The following is a 20,224-nucleotide window of genomic DNA, read 5'->3' on the forward strand; positions in this document are numbered from 1 at the left end:
GGAAGGAAGGAAGGGAGGGAGGGAGGGAGGGAAGGAAGGGAAGGGAAGGAGGGAAGGAAGGAAGAAAGGAAAGAGAAAGAAAGGAAGGAAGGGAAGAAGGAAAGAAAGGAAGTAAACTATTTCACAAATATTTTCTCAGATACTCACAACAACCTTGGGATGTAGGTATTATTATTATTCCTAATTTATAGTTGAGGAAACTGAGATAAACAGTTAAATGACTTGCCCTGGATCACACAGTTAGTAAGTGTCCAAGGTAGGATTTGAACTCAGGCCTTCTAGACTCCTGGTAGTGGGGAGGAATTCAAACCTTTAGTCCCTAGGGAATTTATCCCAGCTGTCTAGAGGCTTGGGCAAACATTTATTAAGAATCTTCTTATGTGCCAGGAAATGTGCTAGACACCTGAAATATAAAGACCAAAATGACCCCAGTCTCTACCTTCAAAGAACTTACATTCTTTTGGGGAGAGATAACATACACAAAAACTAATATATACAATATAGAAGGTAATTTTTCTTTTTTGGAGGGGAGAAGATATTAGCAGCTGGAGGCATTAGGAGATGGACCTGAACCAGGACAGTGACCATGTGAGTAGGGAAGAGAAATAGAAGAGACTGCTTGGTGATATGATGACCAAGCTCTAAGAGCAGATTAGACCGGGGGGAGGAGAGAAAGTGAGTTGGAGAGAACGCCTGGGGGCCAGGGAGGACACTATGGGTAGAAATCCTAAAGTTTGGAAGGAGATCAAGTTTTGGGGGATGGTTGTGTTTTGTACATAGCATAATTTTGCAGCTAGGAGGGGCCTTAGGGGCCATCTAGTCCATCCTCTTCATTTTATAGATGTGGAAACTGAGGCCTATGGTGATGAAATGATTTGCTCATTCTCACAGTTTGTGGTTGTTAATCAATTGTTTCAGTTGTGTCATGATCCCATTTTGAAAACCCAAAATTCTTGGCAAAGATACTAGACAGGTTTGTGATTTCCTTCTCCAGCTTATTTTACAGATGAAGAAATTGAGGCAAGCAGGGTTAAATGACTTGCCCAGGGTCACACAGCTAGGAAGTGTCTGAGGTCAGATTTGAACTCATGAAGGTGAGCCTTCCTGACTTCAGGCTTGGCACTCCATCCATTGCATTGCCTTGCTGCCTCATCACAGTAAAGTGTCAAGATTGGCCTGTACACTGATGTCCTCTAGCTCAGAACCAAGGACTCTTTTCATTATGCCACATAGCCTCTTATTCTGAGTTGGAGATGCCAGGAACACAGGTGAAGGAGTCCAGTGAAGCTATGCAGCCTAATTAGGCAGCAGTAAAGAAAGATCCTCTGTAACCACGTCAACATCCACTGATCAGTCTGCAGGGGGATGCCTCTCACCCCCAGGTGTGCTTAGCCCTGATGTCAGGCATATTGTAAATGCCTAAGAAGTACTCCCATAACTGAACTGAAGCCCTCAGACAAAGTTCTGAAGCAGACACTGCCTGCCTAGAATAGGATCTCTGAGGTTTAGGGGCATGTCCAGTCTGAGTGGAGAGGGAAAGATTGGAGCCTGATTGAGTTGCAGATGTTCTATGCAAATGTTTTCAGAGAAGAAAGTCCCCAAGCTGAGTGTGAGTCTAATGAGGATTTTTGTTTTAGCATGCTAATGGGGACCTGAGGTAGGAGCCATCTGGTGATGGACCTGGAAGTGGAAGGGGGGAGGAGGGAGAGAGGGCTTGTGGAAGAACTCACAAATGGCTTGCAAAACCCAGGAAACTCAGGATGAGCTGCTGATGAGGAGAGAGGAATGAGGATAAACAAACACTAAAAGCAGAGACAGGAAGCCATTATCCTGCTTCAGGACTGACTGGGACAGGGAGCTAGAGAGAGGCCAGGAAGAGCTGTCAGCCTCAACACAAGAAAACTGACTTAGGTCAAAAAAGAGCAGCATGGAGAATTCCCATAGTCCACCAATTGGGTTGGTGATACAGGGATCTCAAAGGAAAGTTATTTCAACCTGAAACCGAGGGAGAGCATCAGAACACTAGACAAACAATAACAATATCAACTTAAACTGATATAGCGCTATCTTGTTGCTAAATATTTTAATATCATCTCATCTAATTCTTGTGATAACTATATGAGTTATATAAGGAAGGTATTATCATCCCCACTAGACAGATGAAGAAACCGAGGCCAGATGAGGTTAAGTGACTCATCCAATGTGATTTGGATCATAGAGTCATACACAGAGAGCTGGAAGTAGTCTCAGAAGTTAATGAGTTCAACCACCTTTTTTTACAGATGAGGGGACTGAGTCTGGGAGAGGTGAGTGACTTTCGTACAGTCACATAGCTAGTAAATGTCTAAGGCAGGATTTGAACTTTGGTCTTTAGTCTCTAAATCCTGTGTTCTGTCCTCCACTTTAGGCTGCCTATTTCATTTGTCTGAGGATTGGTAGAGATGGGGCATGGAGCCAAGTCCATGGTGAAGGGAGTGAAGGACCCCTTCCACTGCATGACACTACTATGGACATTGGTGTGGCCCAGCCTTTTCCCAACAGAGTCCTTAGCAAGTGTACAGACAGAAGGGAAGCTGGAGGCGGGTTGGGAAGAGGGAAAGGAGCTAGCTTGGAGGATTTCAAGCAAGTGGCTGTTCTTTGGCATCCTGGAAGCAGCATAGGTTCAAAAAGTAAATTGCATGTGTACAAGATAGGGAAACATTTGTAGACAACAGCTCTTGTCAGGGAAAATATGGAGCTTTGAGTCGATAAAAAGGTCAAAATGAGATCTAGCAGCCAAAAAAGCAAGCATGATCTTAGGTTGTCAATAGATACATAGATGGAAGCCAGAACTTGAGAGATGATAAATCCTGCCCTAAACAGCCCATATCTGGAGTATTTTGTTCAGTTCTGGGCAACCACATTTTAGCCACAATCTGAACAAACAAGAGAGTGTCAGAGGAACATGGATGACTAGACTGGAAACCATGTTATGTAAAGAATGGCTAAACCAGGAGTTTTGAGCCTGGGGCCTATGAATTTGCTGTTATTGTCATTGTTTTATCACCATATTTTGATAATTATATTTTAATATGAATGGTTTCCTTTGTACACCTGGGTACTTTATGCATTTATTGCCCTTATTCTGGCTTCACTAGACTGCCAAAGGGGTCCAAGATGTGTACAAAAAAAGGTTAAGAACACTTATAAAGGAACTGGGCACCATTAGAAGACTTTAAGGAACAGAATAGTTGCTAAGACTTTGGGGACACCCTGTATCTGAAGGACTTTCATGTGAAAGAGGGATCAGGCTTATCTTACTTGACCCCAGAAGGCAAAATAAGGAGCAGGGAGGGGGTGTTGCAGAGAGACGTATTTGGACTTTACTCATGGTGAATATTCCAATCAATGAGAGCTGTCTAACAGCACAGTGGTTGCTTTGGGAGATTATGGTTTCCCAGTCATTGGGATCTTCAAGTAGGTACCAGGTGACCAGATGTTGAGGGATGTTTCAGTAGGCTTCTCTTCAGATTGATTTTAGAGTACATTACCTCTGAAAGTCCTTTCATTTCTGAGATTCTGAGCATCAATGATTCTGTGAGAGTCAATTCATTCTCATCTCACTCTTAATTTAAAGAAGAAAGGGGAAACAGCCTTCTAAGGCAGTCAAAAGAACTTGAATTAGACATAAGGAAGGACTTCCCAGCAGGGATGGATATCACATCCTGAAACCAGTCACTGAGGAGACTACAGAATTTCTTAGCAGAAGTCTTTAAGAATAGGACTCATTCCTCTCTGGGATGCTTCAGGTACATTCCTCATTGGAGGAAGTCATAGAGACAGGATGAGATCCCTAGAATTGAAGATTCCAGTGAAGACAATACCATTTTGTTCCCCTAAAAAGCAAATCCACAGTCTGGAAGTGTAGTGAATCTGAACTTTTGGTGCTAATAGAAATCTCACGCCCCTCACACTGTGTAATGTTTTCATTTGACAAGTTTATAAAGACTGCCAAGGTGATTTACCCAGGGATTTGTCTCCTGGATCACCAGTGACAGCCTGTTCCATTTGACCGTGATGCCTGAGCATGCATGAACCCCTCAGTGGAACTCCGGCCCATTAAATGCACTATATTAATAGCAGGGAAGTTGTGGTCGGGGCTTTTGGAGATATTTCTCACTCGGCCCACAGCCCCAGTGAGTCCTGTGGGGCCCATAAAACACTTCTTTATTGGGGCAGGTTACAGTCTGCCGTTCTGCTCCTTTATTGCTTCCCATTTTGTGATCAAACACTTTTAACTCCAAAACAAACACCATGCCACCCAGAGAACAACACTTCTCTGTTTCCAGCATCACCTCAGCTGGAACGCCCAGGGCTGGGGCACAGTGCACCTGGGTGTTCTTTCCATCAGCTCAGGTTTATTACAGAGTTTTAAGTTCTTCTCTCCTAAAAGTGTAATGTAATGTAATGTAATTGCTATGTCAGCAATTTCCACTACATTCATGTGCTTATTTAAATATGGGAAAATTGAAGTTTCACTGCACAGTGCAGAAGACTCAGTATGTAAATCCTAGAGCCATGTGGAATGAACATAGGGATTATATCAATGCCCAGCTTTTTAACTTTATAGCTGTGTGACCTTGGGCAAGTCATTTCCTGAACCTCAGTTTCCTCATCTATAAAGCATGAATAATAACATGTCCACTACCTACCTCCCAGAATTGTTGTGAAGATCAAATGAGGTGATTATAATGCTACATAAATATTATCCCTGTTTATTATTATTGTTGTTGTTATTATTACTATTATTATTCTTTCACCTCATGGACTTTTTGGCAACAGTTATAAGAAAAGTGAGACTTGCACAACCTGACTTTATTTTCCCTTGAAACTCCAGTTTGGGTATTTGAAAGAGAAAACACGAAGGGGGGATTAAGTGCATATGATTATAATATGTTAACAGAATAATGAACCTTTTGGGTAGTGAATATAATCCCTGCCCTCTGGGAGTTTCTAGTTCAGTGAGGAAGACAAGACTCTTGCACTGTATTTCCTTCTTAATGACAATTCAAAGTAAGGACAAATAAAAATGGTTCAGCCTGAGTCCATAAGTCTTATGGGACACAGCAGAAGAAGAAATCAGAATTGGGGAAGACTTTTGTGAACCTGTGGGGAGAAGTCTCATACCTGCCATGCTAGGGTGAAGGTGATGGAGACAGGGATGCAAGAAACAAATTTTAAAAGAGGAACTGACATTTGGGGTCCATCTTTCATCTAGGAATTCACTGAAACATTTCTGGTCATTTGGTTGTCTTTTGATGGAGGACAGGGACTGTGATGCTGATCTGGCAATGCTTGGAGTCAGGGTAGAGATAAGAAAGGAGCAGTTTCCTAAAGTCCTTCCTCTTCCTCCCATCCACGGTAGGCATTGAGTGTCTCATACCCTAACCCTTAGGGATGAGTTTAAGACTTATTCTTTTTCAAAGAACTTCATCTTCTTGGCTCTAAAGATAGGAGATAAGGGAAAATTCTCACCAACGTGGTAGGAGAGAGTAGGAGTGTGGCAGTCTTCACTGATACTTTGGACTTCATTACCCTCCATGATGTACCAGATGTACCCTTCAATCGTAGAATCTCAGGGCTGAAAGAGATCTCAGAGGCCATCAAGTTCAATCCTCATCTGAAGCAAGAATCCCTTCTACCATAGACCTCACAAGCTGTCATGCTACCTCTGCTGAAAGACCCACCCCTTTAAGCAACAGTCTAGCTGGAGAGGGGAAGCCATTTCACCCTCAGATAGCACTAATTGCTAGGAAATTTCTGCTCACTTGGAATCAAAATCTACCTCTGACCAATTGTCATTACTTGCTCTTGGTTCTGCTTTCTGAGACCAAGTTAAAAAAAAGTCTTTGTAGACTTAAAAAGAGCCATCATACCCCACCTTATCTTCTCTTTTCCAGAATAAACATCTCCTGTTCCATTCAATAATCTTCCCCGGTATCATTTCAGGTCCCTTTATCATCTTGATCACTTTCCTCTAACCAGAGTAAAGTAAAATATCACCTCCCTTGATTTGGACCATGCTTCTACTCTTGCTACCTAAGATTGTATTCACGTTCTGACGGCCATATCACACTTAAGATTTATATCGAGACTAGATTCCACTAACACCCCCAGGTCTTTTTTATAAGCCCTGTAGCCTTGTCACGCTTTATCCAGCTGGTTTCCTTTTAATCCAAATGTTGGACTTTTCATTTATTCTCATTACATTTAATCTCATTCTATTCAGCCCATTGTGCTGAGCTGTCAAGATTCTTTTGGGTCCCCATTCTATCCTCCAACATGTTATATATCCATCTCAGCTTCATTTAATCTGTGCTACCTAACCCTGGTCACAAACCCAACTTTATTCCCACCTGCATGTCGTGATCGTATTGCGTGATGGTGCTTAGAAAACAGTGTCATGGGAAAAGCCAATGATGTAGATTTTTTTTCCTTTTTTATAAATAAATAAAGAACTTCTCAGATGCCTGGCTTCCATATGAGGTACCAGCTGCTCTATTTCACTAGGGGGTAAAGTACCATTTTAATTGAAAAGTTCAACCCCGCTCCACCTGCCAAAATAAATCAGGGCAGCACTATTTTACTTAATATTTTAATTCAAATTCAATGGCATATAAAAAAACCCTACTCTGAGAGAGACCAATCCCATAAAAAGCAAATGAAGGGAGTTTGCTTTTGTTTTTTCAGAAAACAATCATTCAACTTAGACTAGGGTTGTTTCACTAGACACATTTCAGTTGTAGAAAATTTCACAAGTTCCCATTTCCCAAGACTAACACAAGGACCTTCAGAACACCCAAATAAATTTTCACATTGCCATCCTGGGTGGCATTTAGCATTATATGTGCTCGTTACTTCATATAACAGAAATGAGGATGACAAAGAAAATATGATTGTATATTTTCTATAAGAAAACATACAGGGATGACTGGTTCAGCTTTTAGTTCCTCCAAAGCTATAACTAAGGTAGAGCAATGGGGCTTTGCCCCATGGTGTCAAATTTAAAGGGTGTTAGCAGCACTTGCAATCCCTCGGCAACTAGAGACAACAGAACTTAGTACCCAGTTAGAAAGAATCATTAGTTAAAGTAGGAACTACCAAATGGCTACCTCCTTCCCCCAGGTTCTATTCAACTAAAGGCACACACTATGCCACTTATCTCAGGCACAATTTGTGGTATTTGCCTAGGAGCAAAAGTACCTAATTACAGGTCTGAGTTCCTCCCAAGCTTGGGAGTTAGAGCAGAATGAACCTTGGACTTACCGCTCCCTGCATTAAGAACATTGAATTCCTGCCACCAGCTCAGCCTGTCATTTCTTTCTGGGAGAGAAAAAAAATATAATAATAATGGTAGACATGAAACAGCAGCATAGACCTCATCCAAGTGAAATTGCCAACAGTTACTACAGCCTTGCCCAGCTTCTCTGGTGTGGCAGAAGAGAAAGGTCAGCTGCTCATTATTAATGCCCATCTTGGATCTCTCACTGCATGGTGCCAGTGACTCACAAGGTGGCCTTGGTGGGCATGTGATTCTGCCCAAAGCTGAGGCTCTGTGCCTCTCCAGTCAAAGCCCCAATCTGGCACTGAGGGTTTGACTGTGCCTGGAGGTGACAAAAATGATCTCTTCTTCAGAGTGAGCAGGAACAGACCCAGCTGCTAGAAGCCAGTCAGCTGTTCGGGGGGCCAGCCAGAGCCCCTGGTAAAGTCACACCAGCCAGTGAGCGTGCTGCTTTGGGGACTTAGATTTTTATTCCATTTCCTAAATTCTGGTGGAGGAGGAGGAGTGAGAAGCTGACAGTCAGCCAAGATGTTAAAGCGGATTAGTTGGAAGCATTCTAAGAGGAGCAAGGCACAAGTGAGTATGTCTCCCAGATAGCTGCATTTTTTTTTCGGGGGAACAGTGGGTACCAGGATTCCAGAATGAAATGGAGATAGCAGACAGGCTATAGGCAGGGAAAGCAGGAACGGCAGGCTTCAGAAAGGGGCTTATATGCCGAAATAGTTTTCTCTTGGAAAAAGTGAAATGCCTTAATCTTTTTTTTTTCTTACCTATAGGAGTCTAAGAGGGGAAAAATTACTTTAGAAACAGAGCAAGGAGTGTTGGAGCTGGACAAACCAGTCCTGCAAAGGCTATGGGCAGAGGGAGACTAAAGCTGACAACACTGAGCTTGGGGTTGTCTGGGACCAACTTCCACCGATGCAATAGCTGGGGTCCCTTCTGGCAGGCAGAGAAGTGCGGCAGCTTCAGAAACCCCAGGCAGGTGGAGACTTTTTGCTAGAAAGGAAGACCGGCAAGGAGGAAAGGAATTAGCAAACCCAGGTTCAAATTCCAGTTGTTCCTCTTCCTCTTGTTGATCTTCTCACCTGAGGTGGTGGGGAAGAGGATTAGTTTTTGCATCTGTAAAATGAATGCAGGCTACGTGATCTCTCCCAGCTTTAAATCTGATGAACTTGTTATGAAAATAACTGGGAAAACCACAAATTGGCTTTGGAGCTAAGGCTATATCCCTCATTTTGGGTCACTTCTAAGTACATAGCATGTGCTCTGAAATAACATATTATTACCTATGAGTGCATAACCTACATAGCAATAACTTAGGTCATGGAGATGGGTGCATGGTTATTTTTTTCAGTCTGTTCCTAGTAGAGTAAATAATTCCTGTTGGGGCTCCATCTGTTTGCCAGTCTAGCAACATGCAGGTAGTTTTATATGCCTAATGATATTATTCATCAGCATCTGTATCAAAACCAGCATTAAGATAGCACTTTAAGGTTTACAAAGCACTTTAGATGCAGTGTTTAGTAGTGTGGTACACAGGGTAAGATTTAAGGATGGGGACCATTTGGGATGGGACAGTGTTATTCCTGATGCCATAGGGAAGTGGAATGGTTAGGACAGATTGCAAGAGAATTTCCTATCTTGAGTGAGTGCAGACATTTTAGCTCCAGGGGTCTGCAGCAGAGAGGTGGCTTTGACTGAGAGTCTTGTAATAATTCTCATTCTGGAAAGATACTAAAAGATGAAACCTTAGCCCGTAACAGTTTTATTCATTACTCCTCCTTAGTCCTTTTAACAGTATAACCCAATGGAAAAAGTGTTGGTCGTGGATTCAGGCGACCTGCATTCAAATTCCAGTTTTGATTATAGCTGTGGGACATTAGGTAAGTCACTTAATCTCTCTGGGGATCAGTTTTGCCAAGTGTCAAATGAGATACTTCCTTTCTCATAAAGTTGTTATAAAGTGCTTTGTAAACTCTAAAATGCTTTATAAATGTAAATTATTAATGTTATTATATTATTATTATCTCCTATTCCTACTCTACTGCTGAAAGCTTTTGCAAAGCTCTCTCCTTTCTCCTTAAACTGATTTTTTAATCACTGCTTTTTTAAAAAAGCATTTTTCTTTCTTTTTTTAAAAGTCAAACATATATTTGAATATTATATTGACTTGGGAATTACAAATGTTAAATTTTCACCAATTTTGTTTTTATTAGGATTTTGATCACCTTCAGCAAAGGCATAGCAGTTTGCTTGCTTCTTTGGCATTTCTCCATGAAGTTAGTTTATATACCTTCTTTGGGACTTGTTCAGAGTACTTAAGAATCTCTTACCCAACTACCTTCAGCTAATTATCTGGAGAGATGCACACTTCTAAAACCTTAACACCTTCTTTGAAAGAGAGTTAATTCATCTTATTTCCCTCAAAGAAAAGCCCCACACCTATTCCCACCTTTATGTTTTGGATAGCCTCTATCATTATAAACCCCAGATTCCATTGCTCAATAGATTAGAGGTGATTGGAGATGGGGTCTTTGGGAATTTCTTAAGAAAAGAACAAACAGTACTCTCATCACCCTCAAATGTCTTTATGTTCTTTCTGCCTGTTGTAAAAGTAGAACACCTAATTGGATATTCAAGATTTGTTTAGAACATTCTAGGAAAATTGCTTTAAAAACCAGGATGGAAAAAGTCATCTTAGAAAACCTTGAAGGAAAAGAAGAGTAATTGAAACTAGATATTTCTCACCCACCGAGCCTCCAAAAACTGCTGCCATACCCCCAAAAGTTGTTAAAATGCTTATACCTGTTTTACTCTATCCGTTAGCTAGAAAAATCTATTCATTGCTATTTGGGGGGAAAATGGGACTTTAAAAAATACCTTTAACTTTTATCTTCTGGAGTTTTCTTTTTACATTACTTTCATTTCTGAATATCCCTTACCCAGCAAACCATCCCTTATTACAAAACAAAAACAAGGAAGAAAAAGGCAGTTCAGCCACATTAACCAAGACATGAAGCAAGCCTGGCAGTGTATGTAAAGTTCCATCCCTGTAGTCAGTCACCCATCTCTACAGAGAAGAGGGGAACCTGCAGAAAGTATCACTTTTGAGGCAATTAGGTGGTGTAGTAGATAGAATGCTGAATTTGGAGTCAGAAACACCTGAATTCAAATCCTATCCTGGCTTTGTTACTGGAGCAAGTCACTTAACTTCTCAGAGTCTCAGTCCCCTCCTGCCCTACCCAAATAGCATCTACCTCACAGGTTGGGCAACATGTAAAGTGGCATTTAAGGTAAACCTTAAGGTTTAAATGCTAACTGCTATTATTATTTTGAAGTTTCCCTACAGAGGAAATGTTCCAGTGATGTTCTATGAATGTGACTATGTGAGAGGAAAAAAGCTATTTGCAGAGAAATTGAATCCAAACCACCGACTTGGGGTGCTACTTATAGCTTTATAATTCAGATGTCTGTTAGAGATTTTTTTTTGCCTTTTGGAGGGCAATTGGGGTTAAGTGATTTGCCCAAGGTCACACAGTTAGTTTTTGTGTATGTGTGTTAAGTGTCTGAGGCCAGATTTGAACTCAGGTCCTCCTGACTCCAGGGCCGGTGCTCTATTCACTGTGCCACCTAGCTGCCCCTAGAGAATATTTTTTATATATAACTAGATACCCCCAAAAATGCTAACAGAAGAGCAAAATCTGTTGGAAGTACAATAGACAAACTGGGATAACATAAGTGTATTGTTTCTATAAGGCTCAGGTGGAAAGAGGCAAAATTAAGATAATTGCATATATAATTCACATACACATATTATGTATGCAGATGTACACAAAAAGTATACACATAAAATAAGGGAACTGCATAGAGTTTAGGCATTCTGGGAGTCACAAATCCATGATTTGCCAACATCCCATCCATACAAATGGCCTCCCTGGTCCTGCTACCCACCCCAAGGCTGCTTCTCCAAAGAACAGCCAAGCTTTTCTGGACCAGAGGTACTAGGCTGGTGACCAGGGTCTGGAATTATCAAATACAAAGTCTCTTTCCTTTCTGTGGTCCTCTTCATACAGACCACATACCTGTCATGCTGTCCTACCTTTCTTTTCCCTTTCCATTGTCTTTTACTGATCACAAATTCATCCATTCCACTTGAGGAACTCTTTTATCATATAAACATATGAGAATATGTCTAGCCTCCCTCGCTAGATACTTTTCTTCTTCCAAGTCCTATCCAGTTACCTCAGGGAAATATAGTTTTCTTTCCATATTTATCTGCCTGAACTTCTTTTCTTCCTTTCTCTTTTTTCTTCTCTTTGTGCCTTTTGTAAGTGAAAAGAAAAATGACCCTAAATAAGACCAAGTACAAGAATAAATGCATTTGTATCAGAGAAAAGGAAAGTCAAGAATTTTAAAGTATAATTGGACATAATAAAGAATGAATATCATCAACCCTTTAAAGTAGGCAGAAGTCATAGGAATTCCATAAAATCATCTAGCTACTTCCTCATCCTTTTCTAAATAAACTACTTTTCATCAAGCACCAACCTCCAAGATAAAAAGCTATTTCGTATTCAGTATTCAAATTCTTAGTATTGCAACATTATTATTTCCTCCCATTCTCATCAAAACTTGTTGTAATTCAACTAAATTAGAGGGTACATACACTTTGTGGGGGCTAGTATGAGAATGTAATATGAATCAAAATAGCAGAATGGAGAAAGCACAGGATTAGGTATCCAGGGACATGGGTTCTAGACTTAGTGCTGCCATTTTATAAGCTACCAGATCATGGGTGTGCCATTTCATCTCTCAGAGCCTCACTCACTTCACCTGTAAAATGGGCACATTAGTTCATGTCCCAAAACTTTACTGGGTTCTTGTCAAAATCAAAATGAGAACATTGGTTTGAAGGCTCTTTGAAAACATCAAAACATTGGGGCGGCTAGATGGCAAAGTGAATAGAGCACAGGCCCTGGAGTCAGGAGGACCTGAGTTCAAATCTGACCTCAGACACTTATACACTTGATACGTACTAGCCATGTGACCTTGGGCAAGTCACTTAACCCCAAATGCCCTACTTTCTCCTCTTCAAAAGCAAACAAAAAAAAATCAAAGCATGACACATGTATCATTATTATACTTAACATTGTTTCTGTGTGAATGTGAAGTTCTTAGCCACAATTTAAAATTGAGTTCTTAAAAAACAACTTGTGAATTTTCTGTAACTGAAGATGCAACATATTCACTTACACCTATCATTTTAAAAATGCTCTTCAGTCATTCATTGAATCATAGAGCTGTGCAAAAGCATGTAAATGTGATGACATAAATAATGCTCTTTTCAGCCCCTTGTCATGGCCATATTATATTCGTTATCTATAACCAGTGCAATTGGGTTACAGCTTAATAGAATAACTTGATAGTCACTTGATAGTTTCAAACCCCAAATGGTATTATATAGGTTGATCACTCCACCATATTCACCTGACTTGTCGATGATATTTGGCTATGCCAAAAAATCAAAATCAGACCCAAATAGGAAAATTTGCCAATGCTGAAGATGTGATCTAGGGAAAAAGTCTGACTAATTTAGAGTCAGAGAATCTGGATTCGAATCCATTTTGCCAATTCTATTTGTCTGATCTTGGGCAAATTGATTCTCTGGGACTCAGTCTGGACCTTATCTATAAAGAAGAAAGTTGAATGAATGTCTCTGAATCAGTGATCCTATGAACTTCTGACTAAAGGCAATTTCACCAATTCTGACATCTTTAAAATGTGTTGCTTTACATACATATCTCATACATGAGCCTCAGTTATTATATAGTATCATATAATATATATATAGTATATAGTATTTAGCATCATATAATAGAGTCACTTTCTTCTCCTCTAAGAGTATTGACTACAAACCCTAAATCAAGCCCAGATGCAGAAGCCCAGGTCCCTCACCAAAGTATGTGACCCAAGATAATTACAATACCCTTCCAGATTTATCTTTCCAAATCCTGGGTTTTTTGTTTTATTTTTAATGTTATTCTTCTGTTTGGGAGCCTAAAGTAATAACTACTTGATATGTCAAGGTCGAAATTTTCTCCCTGGCCTTCAAGTCCCCTCTAATTTCACTCCCACCCAACTTTTCTGAACTGACTACCCACCACTCTTCAACTAGAGCTCTAGAGGCCTATTTCTGGGAGCCAAGGGGCAAGAGAGTGTGTGTACTATGTGCCATCATCACTGGCTTCTTCTAGGACCTGGGACCCACCCTTCCCTAAATTAGATCTGGTCAACAGCCCCAAGAGGCAGCACGTTGTAGTAGGAAGGTCACTGGACTTGGAATCATCAAGATCTGGGTTCAAATCCTACCTCAGACAGTTACAAGCTGTGTGACTTTGGGCAAGACACTTGACATCTTTGTACCTTAGTTTCCTCATCTGTAAAATGAGGCAGTTGGACTCAGTCATTTCTAAGATTCCTTCCAGTTCTCCATCTGTAATCCTTCTTTACTAACCTTCCCCTTGTTCCTCTCCTCCATTTTATCTCTTTCTTCTGCCCAAATCCTCCAAGTTTATGCATATTTTGTATTTACTAGTTCATTTGGTATAATTTTGGTTAGTTTTTAATGGCATTTTTTTTATCTATGACCCCCACCCCTGATCTGACTTCCTGGAACATATCCCTGTGACCTCTCTGCTCTCTCTACATCCAGCACTGAAGTTTTGGAGAACAAAGCGTGTCATTTAAGCCTGTGGTTTTATTTCAGTGGTCTGCGCTGCTCTATTTTGCGCTTGGTTATATTCTGTCTTGGAATGCTCTCTAATTGTTCCATGTGGGTTAGTCTGGTTTCCCCTTGAGGACAGGGACCATGTTTAGTACTCTCTACAATTCACATCTGGGCATAATATAGATTCTGTAAATAAATATGATAAATTTGGATTAATTTACATATGTATGTATGTGTATCTATGTATCTGTGTTTTTCACGTGTATACAGCTATGTGCATATATGTACGTATATGTGTGAGACCACATTCGAAAATCTGTGTGTGTGTTGTATGGGTGGGTGGGAGTGTGGGTATAGGTGCTTCACACACACTCAGCAGGAAGTGTCCTTCTATTTGGGGGCAGGGAGAGGAGGAGATATCATCAGGCCTGGACCTCATGTTTTGGTTTTGTTTAAGGAAAGCCCTTGGGTCCTTGAGGCAAGGCTATGGTTAAATTAGTGTTGGCACTCCCTGGTATAAACTGTATGCCTGAGTTATGGGTGGCCTTCCTTTCCCTGACTCCCTGGAGCTAGCCTCTTCCCTCTGAAGGGGTTGAAGACAAAAAAGGTGTTCCTCCTCCCCAATTCACAGGTATGAAGAAATATAGAGTGGCCATTATTAAAGGGGGTGATCCACCAATGAAATAGTAATCATGACTAGCATTTATATAATGCTTTAAAGTTTGCAAAGCACTATACATTCATAATCTCATTTGAGCAGCATACCAATTCTAAAGCCAGGTATTATGTGTATTGTAATCTATATTTTACAGACAAGGAAAATTAGTCTCAGAAAGGTTAAGTAATTTGCTAATGGTAGAAGCAGGATTCAAACTCAGGTCTTATAGACTCTAAATAGACCATATTCTCCACTAAGGTTTATGGAGGTTATTTAACTTATCAAAGATCATGCAACTAGCTACTACCACATGTAGAACTCAAACCCTTTTTCTCTGGCCTCAAACCATCAGACTACACTACCTCCCTAGGATCTCTGGATTAGGAAAAGTTGCCCAAAAGAGGATTAGAGACTAGAACAGAGACTGGCCAAGAGTTGAGATAATAACAATAAAAATTTTAAAATGTTGTACATTCTTTTATAATTACAATATAGCATATAATATATAGTTTCTTATATATTAAAATGCATTATTTCTATATTATCTTATATTATTTTACATTACGATACATTATTATTATAAGAGCTAACATTATCTCATTTGAATAATTGGGGCATGGCTGTATTGCCAAGGGTGAGTGTGAAACAAGAAAAGTCAGGGAAGACTTCAGTTGAGGATTGCCAAAACTCAGTCACTGAGAGAAGAATGGAGGGTATGGGAATGAGAGCATTTGAATCCATGATAATGTGTGTAGGAATGATAGATTGTGGCTGTTCTCTTGTCCCACTAGAGAGAGCTCCCTTTCCTTTGTTATATAATGGTGGTCAGCACCTTCAAGTTGACCCAAGGCCATCTCCAATATTTACACATACATGACACAGAAAGAGGGAAGGCACCAGACTATCTACTTACACATGATCTTAGCCTCAAGAGACACAATACCAAACTTGACATTTAGGACTTCTTCCTTAGGCTTCTTTGTAATAGAGAATAAGTAGGATGTATGAGACTGCCAAAGGTTTCTCCTCTTCCTGAGCAACCCTGGCCTATTCTGCCAAGGGAAGGGCAGAATAGGTGGGCACAGTATAAAAGCCGCATTGGTCCCAGCTCAGTGGGGTTGCATGAGCAACTCTTGAAGGAAAGTTTGCAAGGAATTACATGGTATGGAGACACTGAAGTCAACTTTGGAGGCCACATGCAGAGTCACTTATTAGCCCACGGGCATCAAGCTTTCAGAGAATAGGAAGAAACCAATTAAATTCCTCCTCCACAGCTACCACCAAGAGCGTTTTCTGAGAGACATTCCTTATAATAAGGCAGTTTCTAACCAGAAAAGAAAATAATGAGTACAGATAAAAGCTTGCATAATTGAAACATTATTTTCACTCATTGCCTAGCTTCAGAACTCTCACCAGAAAACTCACTGAGCAGGCAGAAGAGCAGAGGGTACTAGGGGAAGGCAGAAGATCACGTGAATATAAAGCATAACAAAACAGAACAGAAAAGATGGGAATTGATTGTTCTTAAAAACAGGACTGTCCCACAGTTTCACTATTTCTCTGCTTAATTAGTTAATAAGATTAGCCACACAAGTGCTAAGCAAATGTTATCTCATTTGATCCTCACAACAACCCTGGGAGGTAAGTGCTATTATTATCCTCATTTTACAGAGGAGGAAACTGAGTCAGGAAGCAATTAAGTGACTTGCCCAGGGTCACACAGCTAGTTCATTTGTCTGAAGCTGGATTTAAACTCTTCTCCTCCCACTGTGCCACCTAGATGTCCACAGTTATAGTTTGCTCTATAGTTTAAAAAGTAATTTTCTTTACAAGATAGGTAGTGAAAATATTATTTTTACTCATTTTATAGTCAGTCAAGGAATAAGCATTTATTAAGCCAGGCACTGCACATAGTATACAAAAAGATACATAAGGATACAAAAGAGGAAAAAAGACCTTGCCCTCTAGGAGCTCACAATGTGTAGGTGAGGAAAGTAAAGCTGGGCCTGAGGAAGTGGCTGATGCAAGGCCATAGTGGCCGAACCAACTGAACCGACTCAACTCAATTCACTTCCACAAGGCTTTGTTAAATACCTACCTGCTTGGCATTGGGCATTTAACAACAACAACAAATCCCTGCCCTCAAGGAGCTTACTTCCTACTGGGGAAAACTACATATATATCAAAATTAATATAAAATATATACAAAAGCAATATTAGATAATTGGGAGGTGGAGAGGAGATGCATTTATCCCTGAGGCAATCAGGAAAGACTACTTCGTGGAGATGTCCCTTGAATTTGTAAGGGAATTAGCATTCCAAGAGTTGAAGGGGAAGAGGGGGATCATCCCATATATGGGCAAGGCCCTGGACAGAAGCAGAGAGATGGGGAAACGGCTCTCACCTACAGGTAATAACAAGTAGGCTACATTGGCTAAAATATCAAGCAGATGGGGATATTAACAGGTAATCTACCTGGAGAGATAAGATGAAGCCAGGGATGAAGGGCTTTAAATACCAAGCCAGGGAGTGAGCATATTATATCCCTGAGGAAGTTGGGAGTCACTAAAACTTCTTGAGCAGGGGAGTGATATGCTTAGATCTATGCTTTAGGAATATCAATTGCATTCAGAACAAGGTTTTCAGACTCCAAATCCAATGTACTCTCTCCTATACCACACTGTCTTCATCAGTGTCCTTATTGCTGGGGTAGTTGTGGGGGCAATGGAAGATACCAAAACGGTACCCAAGAGCAGGGGTTCTTCTCTTTTTGGCATTCTTGTACATCAACCTATGGACCTCTTTTCAGAATAATGATTTTTAAATGTGCAAAATAAAATCCATAGGAAACCAATTATATTAAAATATCATTATCAATTTTTTTAAAAAGTCCTTGGACCCCAGATTCAGAGCCCCCATTCATAATAAAGCACTTTGACCCTGTCTCACCCTCTCCCCTACAAAGTTACTTACTCAGCCAACTCTATTGAACACCTCAGAAGAGATGTCACCCTGAGGTTCTTTGGCTATGGTATAAATCCCAACTAACAAGGAAAGGATTAAGGGAGAAAATAAAGACAGAAATAGGAAACATAAAAGGACAAAATCAAAACTCAGTCATTAAACAAAGAGGTAGATTGGAGTTTCTTTGAAGTATGATTTGTGATTTTCTCTATAAGACTGGCAGGCCTCTGATGCCTTCGTTATTGATCCTGGTAGCAAAACTTACTCAAACTGACTTGGGTTCAAGTTTGTAGCTTGGGAAGTGATGGAAGGCTCCTGCAAACCAGTCAGTAAGGTCTACTTGAGTCCCCCCAAATCACAAGAGCCTAGATTTAGAGCTGGAAGAAACTTTAGAAAGGGTCCAATCCCTTCATTTTACAGATTAGGATAGTGAGGCTGAGAGAGGGTAAGTGATTTGGCAGAGGAAGCATCTGGATCCAGGCCAGGTCATCCGACTCCCAAGCAATGACTCTACTGTCTTGTGTTACCTGGAATCAAGATTCAAAGACATAGGACTAGATTTAGGGCTAGAAGGAATAGAGGCGATCATCTGGTCCAACCTCATCATTTTAGAGACGAGAAAACCGAATTCCAAAGAGATTCCCCATAAAATGGAAGAATCATGGTGGCCCTTTCTTTTAGCAACTGACAAATTGTGGCAAAGAGGGAAGTTTATTGTACACTTGTAAGAAAGATATACCCAAGGGAAAATGAAGGAAGTCGTAAGGAATGGACTTATCAAAAAAAATATTCACATAACTCAGAGATCTAGATTCTACCATGTTCTGTTCTAAAAGAGAATTTGCACAGATTGTTCTTCCTATCACGGGGACCTGAATGATACTTTCTTCTTCCAAGTAATCTACCAGTCAACCTAAGTTTGGAGCCCATATATTAGATTTATGGTTCACTCTGCTCCTATCCTCTAATATCACACACAGACAGATCTAACAAAGGCCCTTATTAAACTTTAACTAAGAAAGTGACATGGACAAGGGCTGTGCCTCCCACAAACACAGGAGAAGGGCATCTCCACCCAGTGGGTTTGGTTTTATAGCACCATAGGCCACAAGATAACCTTCCTCAGGATACCAGTAACACAAATTTGTCTAGAAGTGTGAAGATTTAACTGTGGGCGGGATACCTTTTCTCCGAAAACCTATTTTTTTTCCAGGAAGGGAGAAAATATATGTAGAAAAACAATCCACTCAGAAATCAATTCTTAACCACAAAACAGTCTATACAGCCCAGTTAATCTTAGGAAAACTTTTCTTTTCAGTAGAGATTAGGAAGTGAGTGCAAGGGTCCCTGGAAGACTGAGAAGAAACATAAACATGGGTTAGAACGTTGATAGCTCCTAAAAGAGTCTCACATTAAGTTGATCCCAACTTTGTTTTTTAATTCTGCTCATGCTTTAAGGAACTTTAGCTGCTCCTCTTCCTCTGTCCAGGCAGAGCTGCTGTGAGGTATAAACACACCTAACAGAGAGCCAGGCTCGCCAGATGTTTTAATGAGGTTAGGGGAGGCCCCCATTTGGGTTCTTAGATACACTTGGTTGGATCCTTCTTAACTTCTTCCCTCCACCCTGCCATCAGAGTGCCAGGGAAGACCCTGCACAGAAGGGAGAAGCAGAGAGGAGTCCTCCTAGGGAAAAGGAACATGCCCATAGAGCCACATATCACACTTGCCCTCTACCACTAACTTCTCCCAACAAATCTGTTGTGTATTTATCATGTGTCCTGCTGTAAACATTTAGGTAGCCACCATTGCAGTAGGTTGCACGGATTATTTTATTCTGTGTTATGTGAGGTTCATTGAATCTCATGCAGATTTATGCAAAATAATATGCAAATCACAGAGCCCGGGCCCTTTTCTTAACAGGACTACAGCATTGCTCCTCGGTGGCACCTGGGACCTGGGGATCCTTTCTCCACTTACGTTTAGCGCACAGCCTGGGACTTGTCCCTGCAGCCTCACCGGGTTAACCGTGCCGCCGTTGGGACCTCCCGCCTGGACTCCCACCACCCACTCCTCTTGGGACTGCCCCGGCAGGGCTGGTGTGGGTGCAGCCACATGCCTGGTGGGAAACATGCTCCAGGCAGAGCCTGCCCCTCCTGGGCTGTGGGCTCGTCCAGTGGGCTCCCCTGTTCCGTGGGTCCCCTGTTCTGCCTCTGGGTGCAATTTGAGGTTTTCCTCTACAAAGCTTGACATGGTATAGGTGCGGGGGACCAGAGACAGGCTCCATGGCCCAGTGCGCCCTCAGCACCATCATCCCACCCCACCCAGGTCAGGGTTCCACTCGAGTGGGAGGGTGGATCAGTGAGAGGAGGAGGAGTTTTCTGAGGTTTTTGTCCCCTGATGGTCTCCTACCCCTCCACATGTCAACCTTCCTGAACCTCGGGGACAACCCATCACTCTGACCAAACCTGCCTCCTCTCATATAGTGGGAAGTGACGAGAAAAGGGGTCGTGGGGTGATAGAGGAAGTGGCATGAGGGTAGAACAGAAGAAGGGCT

General features: G+C 41.2%; 1 protein-coding gene across 4 annotated transcripts in view; it reads left to right on the forward strand.

Annotated features, from left to right (window-relative positions):
* KALRN (kalirin RhoGEF kinase) overlaps nt 1-20,224 on the forward strand; it is a 982,696-nt gene that overhangs the window by 686,279 nt on the left and 276,193 nt on the right. The gene's annotated exons all lie outside the window — the stretch shown is intronic.

The sequence above is a fragment of the Petaurus breviceps genome, unplaced genomic scaffold (assembly GCF_028583685.1).
Source record: "Petaurus breviceps papuanus isolate PSGF00001 unplaced genomic scaffold, PetGlider_PUasm1.0 90654, whole genome shotgun sequence".
Lineage (NCBI taxonomy): Eukaryota > Metazoa > Chordata > Mammalia > Diprotodontia > Petauridae > Petaurus > Petaurus breviceps.